This window comes from Dermacentor albipictus, unplaced genomic scaffold (genome assembly GCF_038994185.2).
Source record: "Dermacentor albipictus isolate Rhodes 1998 colony unplaced genomic scaffold, USDA_Dalb.pri_finalv2 scaffold_28, whole genome shotgun sequence".
Classification (NCBI taxonomy): Eukaryota; Metazoa; Arthropoda; class Arachnida; order Ixodida; family Ixodidae; genus Dermacentor; species Dermacentor albipictus.
This window is the reverse complement of record NW_027225582.1, coordinates 1,900,099-1,908,991: the sequence shown is the minus strand read 5'-3', so window position 1 is coordinate 1,908,991 and position 8,893 is coordinate 1,900,099. Positions and strand designations below refer to the sequence as shown.

General features: G+C 47.5%; 1 long non-coding RNA gene across 2 annotated transcripts; it reads left to right on the top strand.

The window, feature by feature from the left end:
- The first annotated feature begins 797 nt into the window (after window positions 1–797).
- LOC139052615 (uncharacterized) lies at window positions 798–5,643 on the top strand. 2 transcript variants are annotated; one of them, XR_011509992.1, is made up of 4 exons: window positions 798–940; window positions 4,650–4,878; window positions 4,965–5,059; window positions 5,180–5,643. It is a non-coding gene; the product is annotated as an uncharacterized lncRNA (long non-coding RNA). The 2 variants fall into 2 exon arrangements; XR_011509991.1 differs by having other exon boundaries at window positions 4,965–5,643.
- The last annotated feature ends 3,250 nt before the right edge of the window (window positions 5,644–8,893 follow it).

Genomic DNA, 8,893 nt, shown 5'->3' with positions numbered 1-8,893 from the left:
AATACTTGCTTGTAATAAGCGCGCGGCGGTGCCCTACACAGTGGGAACAAGCGAAGCCCTGGCACGAATTTTTAAGGGCTATGGTGTTCAGATCGCCCACGTGCCTTCCCGAAAACTTGGCCAACAGCTGGTACGCGCAAAAGACCCTTTGCAACACGCGGACTACCCGGGAGTGGTATACAAAATACCCTGCAAGGAGTGTGACGTGTCGTATATCGGCGAGAGCGGAAATTTTAAACCGCGCTTCAGACAACACATCAATGACGTCGCCAAGGGCCACACAGCCGCGAACGCCCTGGCGGAGCATCACGAACTAACCGGACACATCATTGACTGGGACTCGGCAGCCATCATCGCAAAAGAAAAACACATGTCTGCCCGTTTGCTTTCAGAATCATTTCACATCCAATCAACTAGACACACGATAAACAGGACGCGGGGTAATCTTCCCGAGATATACACACGAACACTGCGCCACCTCACCCATAAATAGCCGCGCGCCCATGCTTACATCTTCATTGTGATCAAGGGACCCGTACGGGGCCCGAAACTTCGGTTCTTTCTTTTTATTTTTATTTCATTCTTGGCGAGTGCACGTTTTTTGGCACCATTATGTTTCCTCCCCAGACGAATTTTCGTCGAACACTTGACTATACTATAACTGTGATGACGTAACGCCAAGCGCATGCCGTGCCACTTTGTCATCACGGGCACTGATATCAGCAGCGGATAAGTAACCGCTGCCTATAAAAAGCGTGTGCTAAAGAATAAAAGCCGATTCCTTGTTCTGCACCGGCCACTGTCGTTTTCTGAAGTACGGCTGTTCGGTTGCCGCACGCTACCACACTGGCGACGAGGATGGGATCAGGACGGCTTGTCACTTACTTCTTCGATTGCTGCTGAAGACGACTACCGCGGAGCCGGCGCTGCAATGGCGAAGGTGGGAAAAATTGATAACTTTGACGAAGGAAGCGATAGCTTCGAGTCCTACTTGGAAAGATTTGAGCTTTACGTCTCGGCGAATGACATAGCTGAAGGCAGGAAACTGGCTGTATTCTTGACGGTAGTGGGTCCTCGAGTGTATGAGTTATTGAAGAACCTGTTGATTCCACATTCCCCATCAAGCAAAACGTATAACGAGGTAACGGCTCCGCTAAAAAGTCACTACAGTCCCAGAATGGCCGTGATAGCAGAAAGGTGCCGATTTCACCGAAGGATGCAACTTGAGCAAGAGACTGTAGCCGAATTTGTGGTTCAGCTGAAGCACCTGGCCAGAAGTTTCGAGTTTGGGAAATTTCTAGACGAAGCACTTCGAGACCGACTAGTTGCAGGACTGCGATGCGCCGATACACAACGAGAGCTGTTTACAGCTGAAGAGCTAACATTCGAACAAGCGTGCAAAATCGCGTTAAACCGTGAACTAGCATCCACACAGACTCGGCAAATGGCATTATAAGAGCACCAAGGCAGTTCACAAAGGCATTCTAGATTACAAGTTGATGTTCTAAAGCAAGGCAGTCAAGCTAGGGACCGCTATCGAGGCAGAATGAGTGCCTAGAGTGTTTCCGTTGCGGTAACCGTCACACGGCGGAAAGCTGCCGGTACCGCAAGTATAAGTGCCATAACTGCGGTGAGCAAGGTCACATGAGAACGATGTGCAGACAGCGCCCAGACAGAACAAAGGCACTGAATGCAATCAATAGCGCGGCAGACGACTCGGACGAAGAGCAAGAAATATACAGTATGACAAATAATAATTCGGCGTACTATGTCACTGTTCGGATGGAAGGACAAACCATAAAGATGCAGATAGACACCGGGGCTTCCGTCACCGTCATGCCTAAGTCGGTTTTTCAGCACAAGTTTCCGTAACTGACTATCAAGAAAGCAACTGTTCCTTTAAGGACGTATACGGGTGAGCTGGTGCTAGTTGTAGGATCAGTGAACATGCGAGTCGAGCATGGCGATCAAACTGATATTTTACCTGTGCTGATAGTAGATGACGGGGCAAGAAGGCTGCCATGTCTGCTTGGTCGCAACTGGTTGACAAAGCTTAAATTAAACTGGCAAGAACTTCGAGCTGTAGAGCAAGACGATGCCGTGGATGAGCTAAAGAAGAAATTTGAGGCAGTATTTTCACCGCAGATAGGGTTCATAACGGGTTACAAGGCACAAGATCATTTGAAGCCAAATAGCACACCAGTATTTTGCAAGGCCCGTCCTGTGCCTTTTGCATTGAAGCAAGTTGTGTCTGAAAAACTTGATACCTTAGAACGGACTGGGGTATTGAAAAAAGTCACCAGAAGCGATTGGGCAACCCCGTTAGTGGTAGTACCCAAGGATGGGGGAGCAAAAGTGCGGCTCTGTGGCGACTACAAGGTCACTGTGAACCCGGCGCTTCTCACTGAGCATTACCCTCTTCCATTGCCAGAAGACTTGTTCACAACGTTAGCAGGTTCAAGGGTATTCTGTATGCTTGACCTTGCTACCGCTTACCAGCAAGTAGAACTTGACGAAGCTGCGAAGGCGATTTTAACTGTGAACACACACCAAGATCTTTACCAATACCAGCGTCTCCCTTATGGCATTGCAAGTGCTCCTGCCATATTCCAGTCACTCATGGACAGGATTCTCAAAGGCGTCCCTCAAGTAGGGTGTTACATTGATGATGTCATAATTGGGGGTACGAGTGCTGATGACTGTCGGCAAAAGCTAGAAGAGGTGTTAACACGATTACAGGATCACAATGTGACGCTACGCATGGAAAAATGCAAGCTCTTTTGCAGCGAAGTTCGCTACCTGGGCCACAGAATTTCAGCAGCGGGAATAAAGCCATTGGAATTGAAAGTAAGGGCGATAAACGATGCGCCCGAGCCCATAAATGGTACAGAACTTAAGTCTTTTCTTCGAATGGTAACATTCTACGCTAAGTTCCTATCGGACTTGGCAACCATAGCTGCGCCGCTCTACGAGCTGTTAAAGAAGGGCAAAAGTTGGAATTGGATGAGTAAATGCGCTCTCGCGTTCCGAGAAACGAATAACTTGCTCACGACCAGTCCGGTACTTGCTTACTATGATCCAAAGCAACCCTTGGCGCTAAGCTGTGATGCGTCGTTGTATGGGCTCAGCGCGGTTCTTTTTCATATACTTCCAAATGGTACCGAAAAACCCATTGCTTTTGCGTCCAGGACCCTATCGCAAGCTGAGCGCAGCTATGCCCAGATCGAGCGAGAAGCGTTGGCGATAATCTTTGCCCTCAAGAAATTCCATCGCTATCTGTATGGGCGGACATTCACGTTGTTCACGGACCATCAACCACTGATAAGCATCTTAGGGCCACGGAAGCAGGTTCCATCTTTGGCAGCCGCTCGCATGCAACGATGGCCTTTAATCGTGGCTTTTTATCGCTACGGCTTGAAGTATCGGAAAGTATCTCAAATGCAAGTTGCAGATGCACTGTCCAGACTACCTGTTTTAAGTGGAACCAGTAAGAGGAGACAGATACCCTCGCTGTTTTATGCGAAGCATATTAACGTAGGTTTCAGGCCTTCGCGCGACGCCCGGCGGTGGCCACCATTGACCCTGAAGTGGGGTCACGTGACATGACGTCACGTGATGACGTCACACAGGCTGCAGATGGGGCCTCATATCGCGCCGTCGGTCGCCTCCCGGCGGTGGCCACCACTGACCCTGAAGTGAGATCACATGATGTGACATCACGTGATGACGTCACACCGGCTGCAGATGGGGCCTCATATCGCGCCGTCGGACGTCGCCCGGCGCAGGCCTCCACGCTTCGGTTCGCGCAGTCGCGCGCGACGCGGCGGCGGCGCCACCATCGCTGCATCACGTGATATGTGACGTCACTCCAGGGATGAAGCGGCGCGCGCCCACCGTCGCGTCAGTCTCTGTGCCCGCAACCGCGCCAGCGTCTTTGCGCCGGGCGTGTATGCGGTCAAGTTGCCTCCAAACGCTAAGGATACGCTAAGATTAAGCCCAGTGGATGCGAAGCATCCACTGGGCTTAACCTTGATAAACCTCCAATTTTTTTTTGAAACTACGCCACTGGCGGCTATGGATGTTGCTAAAGCGACCAAGTATGACGGCACGCTATGCAAGGTTTACCGATATACACTGGAAGGATGGCCAGCACAAGTCAAAGACGCTGAACTAATACCGTACTATAGCAGACGCGTGGAGCTATCGTTAGAATCGGGATGCATCACGTGGGGAAGTCGTGTTATTGTGCCAACAACGTTGCAAGACGCCGTGCTGCGACTGTTGCACGCAGAACACCCCGGGGCATCACGCATGAAGATGCTCGCTCGTAGCCTACTATGGTGGCCAGGCCTAGATGCAGACATAGGAGTGGTAAAAAGGTGCAGCATCTGCCAAGCGATGCAAAACAGTGCTCCTCGTGCACCGCTCGAGCCATGGCCATTTCTCCGCCCCGATGCTGGCAGCGAGTGCATTTGGATTTTTTCGAATTTGAAAAAGCGACATTCCTTTTGTGTGTTGACTCGTTTTCAAAGTGGATTGAGGTGTTCCCTATGAGCTCAACTACGGCAGCGAAGACTATCGAGCATTTGCGGAGTCTATTTGCTTCTTACGGATTCCCTGAACAAGTCATTTCTGATAATGGTCCACAGTTTTCATCACAGGAGTTCCAGGACTTCCTCGATGCCTGTGGCATCAGGCGCACGTACAGCCCACCATACCATCCGGAATCCAATGGAGCTGCCGAGAGGATGGTGCAAACCGTTAAGAGGAGCCTCCGCAAGCAGCTGTTGCACGACAAGGGAGAAAACGGCAGACCGCTGCGAGAGAGGCTGGACGACTTCTTGCTGGCATATCGCACAACACCTAGCACAGTAACAGGCAAGTGTCCAGCCGAACTGTTTCTGAAACGAATACCGCGCACGAGATTGTCCTTGCTAAGGCCCTCATTTCGAAACGACATGCAGAGCACGCAAGAAGCGGTAAAGCGGCAGCATGACCAACGAAGATCGAGTTTCCGTTCATTCAGGGCAGGGGACTGCGTATACGTAAAGACTATCAGGCAAGAAAAAGTGTCGAGGACTGAAGGGTGTGTGGTGCGGCCAGTTAGCCCTGTGACCTATCTCGTAAAAACACAGAACACAGTCCGCCACGTTCATGTTGACCTTTTACGCTCGCACAGTTTCCAGCATGCAGGATCAAACGTGGGTGCGGAGGCCCCGAGAAAACACGGCACTGAGGAAGTTGTGCGTCATCGGGAGGCCCCAACCATGCCCCAGCAGGCGTATCATGAAGCGGACACGTCAGCACCTCCCCCAGAGGATGCAATAACGCCGGAACCACCACCACCAGACGGGCAGGAATTGCCACTGCCTGCTCCCCACAATGACCATACTCAGACGCAAGCCGAAGCACCTTCCGACCCTCCACCAGTACTGCGCCGAAGTCAGCGTGCCAGGAAACCACCAGACCGATATGGGTCTCACGATGTCCGCCACTGAAAATAGTAATGAAGACGACGAGCTTGGGGGGGAGGAATGTGATGACGTAACGCCAAGCGCATGCCGTGCCACTTCGTCATCACGGGCACTGATATCAGCAGCGGATAAGTAACCGCTGCCTATAAAAAGCGTGTGCTAAAGAATAAACGCCGATTCCTTGTTCTGCACCGGCCACTGTCGTTTTCTGGAGTACGGCTGCTCGGTTGCCGCACGCTACCAAAATAACCATGGTACAATTTGCTTGAGCCCACAGCACTTAACTGAGACCTGATATGCAGGGTGGTTATCTTTATGTTTCATGAAATTTATTAAAGACTGGCTGTTGCAGCTAACATAATTCTAGATACAGTGTGCCAAACATTACTTGCATGAGAAATCAAGACACCATAGTCAGCTGATTAACAAAAACTCAGTTCCTAATAAAATTTTTATGAGTTGTAGCCGGTAATTTTACAAGGTGTATGCACTGAGATGAATTTCCAGAATGACACCAGTACCGGACACATGCCATCAAACTGGCTGAGAAATGCACTGCTGTAGCACTTACTTTTTTTTAACAAAACGCATTGTTATGCATTGAAGCACAAAACTAACCGAAATGCCCATGTATTTCTCTCACATTTATGAAAAAATCTCAAAACTGGTGTCATCCTGGAAATTCATTTCAAGCGAATATGTCTTTCAAACTCACTGGCTACAATTTTCAAACTGAGATATGTGCCGTGATGTTATAAGTGAACTAATAAATTTATGAGAATCAGTTTAATGTTTCCATTTCTTGTGCTAGTAATGTCCACCTCTGAATAATCAGCTCAAGAACAAGAAATATGCTAGCCGGCAGACAACTTTTAAAAAAATCTGTAAAACTGAAAAAGGATCACTGTACAATCCTTATTTGTTGGTTGAATGGTGTGTGCCAATTTCAGTAAACCTTACATACTTTTGCAGCATGGCAATCAGAAGTGATGCTTATGGGAGCAGTTTATCATGCTGCATTGCTGTTGCATAATCCAGTTGTGTTTCTTGCCATGATAATGCTCCTGCGCAGGTCATTCCATATCAAGCAACTTATTCATTTTAACTGCTTCAGATTTTTATATGAGAAAAAGACAGCTATCAGTGTTGTGCTCGAATAAAGCAAAGTTACTCCTTGTGTGACTTCCATTTCAATTTTATTCACTGCCACAAAAAATAACGAAAGAATTCAGAAGATATGGTTTTATGCAAACATGAAAGGCACATCATTGCCATTGCCGGAGATTTTTTGTTGCATATTAAATTTAAGCTGACTTATACCTATTAATTTTTGCTCATGTATTTTAGATAGCAATAAACCATTTTTACAAAGTTATGTAAAATGCAGTTTTTACTGAACTCTGACAATGGCACACATGCACTTGCAGGTGTGCGATTCCATGCCGAATCAACCAGCGGTTTTTTTTGACACCACACATATGGCTGAAACATTGCCATATATTTACTAGAATTCAAAACTTGTTACCCACTTTTATTTATTTTTGCCAGATATTTTGTAGCATTTTGGTGAGTTTAGTTTTCCTGCTCAGCTGAGCTAGAGGACATCAATCAACATTCTTTTTCAAATGCAGATTGTGTTGATCGAGGCCTTCAAATGGTGTGCGTCGAAATACGGTGAAGTGATGCAACTGCCAAAATAGCGAATTTTTCAAATATTTGAATACTTCAATTGCTTTTGGCACCGGCAAAAATGAGTAAAATTGCAATCCGTTAGTTTTTTTTTCGTAAGGAAAAATTCACAGGACAGAAATTAAATACAGAATGGTAGCCCAGGTGACATAGTATAGCAGGAAAATATATGAAGCTCTGAAGGTTCAGCTGATTGCCTGTAAAAAAAAAACAAATTCTAATCTTTTGCAAGAAGCTTCATGTTCCAGGAAAAAACAGCTTTCGTAGTTGGCCAAAAAATATGTGATACATTATTACAGCTCTACATGTCTGCCATGCATGTGTGAAGTTAAAACGGCATTATTTTTAAATGCGAGGAATTCTTTTTTGAAATTTTGTCAGCATTGATTTTTCTCGGATGTGCGCACAGCTTGCCGGCCGGGAATGCAGATGACAAAGCTGGCTTCGTCTGTAACACAGATGAAAGAAAAGCGGTGTTAGGGTCTGCCTTTTATTGCCAAGGGACACATGCTCTAACGCAACGAGGCTTGCGTTTGGTGTGGGCCAGGTAAACCATACAGCCATTGCACATTTAATATCAATACGAGGTCTGTTAGAAAAGTATCCGACCTTTGGCTGAAGAAAACAAAATGGCATAACTGGAGCGTCAGAAATCTAATCACCCTCAAAGCAGTCTCCTTGGGTATCCAGCCACTTTCCCCCAGCGGTGCTGCCATTGTTAGAAGCATTCGAAGAAGGCCTCTTTCCAAATGGAGTTTAGCTCAGCTGTCGTTGCAGCCATAATGTCTTCTCTTCTCTAAAATCGCACTTCTTTCAATGGCCTCTTTATTTTGGGAACCAGCCAGAAGTCGCAGGTGGCTATATCAGGAGAGTAAGGAGCCTGTCGAACTACAGGAGTCCAGTTTTTCGCCAAAAAAGTCTGAATCAAGTGCGAGAAAAGCATTGTCGTGATGAATGCGCCAATTTCCTGTTGACAACTTCGGTATCTTGCGCCATACAGCATCACATAGGCCATGGAGGACATCCCTGTAGTAGTCTTTAGTTATTGTTTGACCCTGTGGTGCGTACCCGTGGTGTACCACTGCGGGAGTCAAAGAAAGCACTCAGCAACACTTTGACGTTGCTGCGCACTTAGCGGTCTTTGGTTGGCGACGTCGAATGCTTCCACTGTAACGACTGGGATTTGGTTTCCGGGTCGTAAACATACACCTAAGACTTGTCACCAGTGATTATGGTGTTCATGAAGTTGGGGTCGCTGTTTGTCGAATACAGCATGTCTGTGAGACTTCAACACGAAGTTGCTTTTGCTCCACCATGAGCAGCTTGGGAACGAATTTCGGTGCAACTCTCTTCATGGCCAAATCTTCGGTGATAATGGTATGTGGATAAAATGTGCTGATGCCCACTTCTTCCGCAATTTCTTAGATAGTGAAACGACGGTCCCACATCACCACGGGGTTCACTTCGGCAATGACCTGGTCATTTCGGCATGTTGATGGCCGATTGGAGCGTGGCTCGCTCTCCACCGATGTGTGGCCGTCTTTAAACTGGTTGTACCACTCCTTAATTTGTGTGCTGCTCATAGCACAGTCACTGAAATTAGTCTGAATCTTCCGAATGGTTTCCACTTGGCTGTCACCCAGTTTCTGGCAAAATTTGATGCAGTAGCACTCCTCCAGTCGCTCCACATTTTCCTTGCAATAAAAAACCGACGAGAGCATTGTGTACTA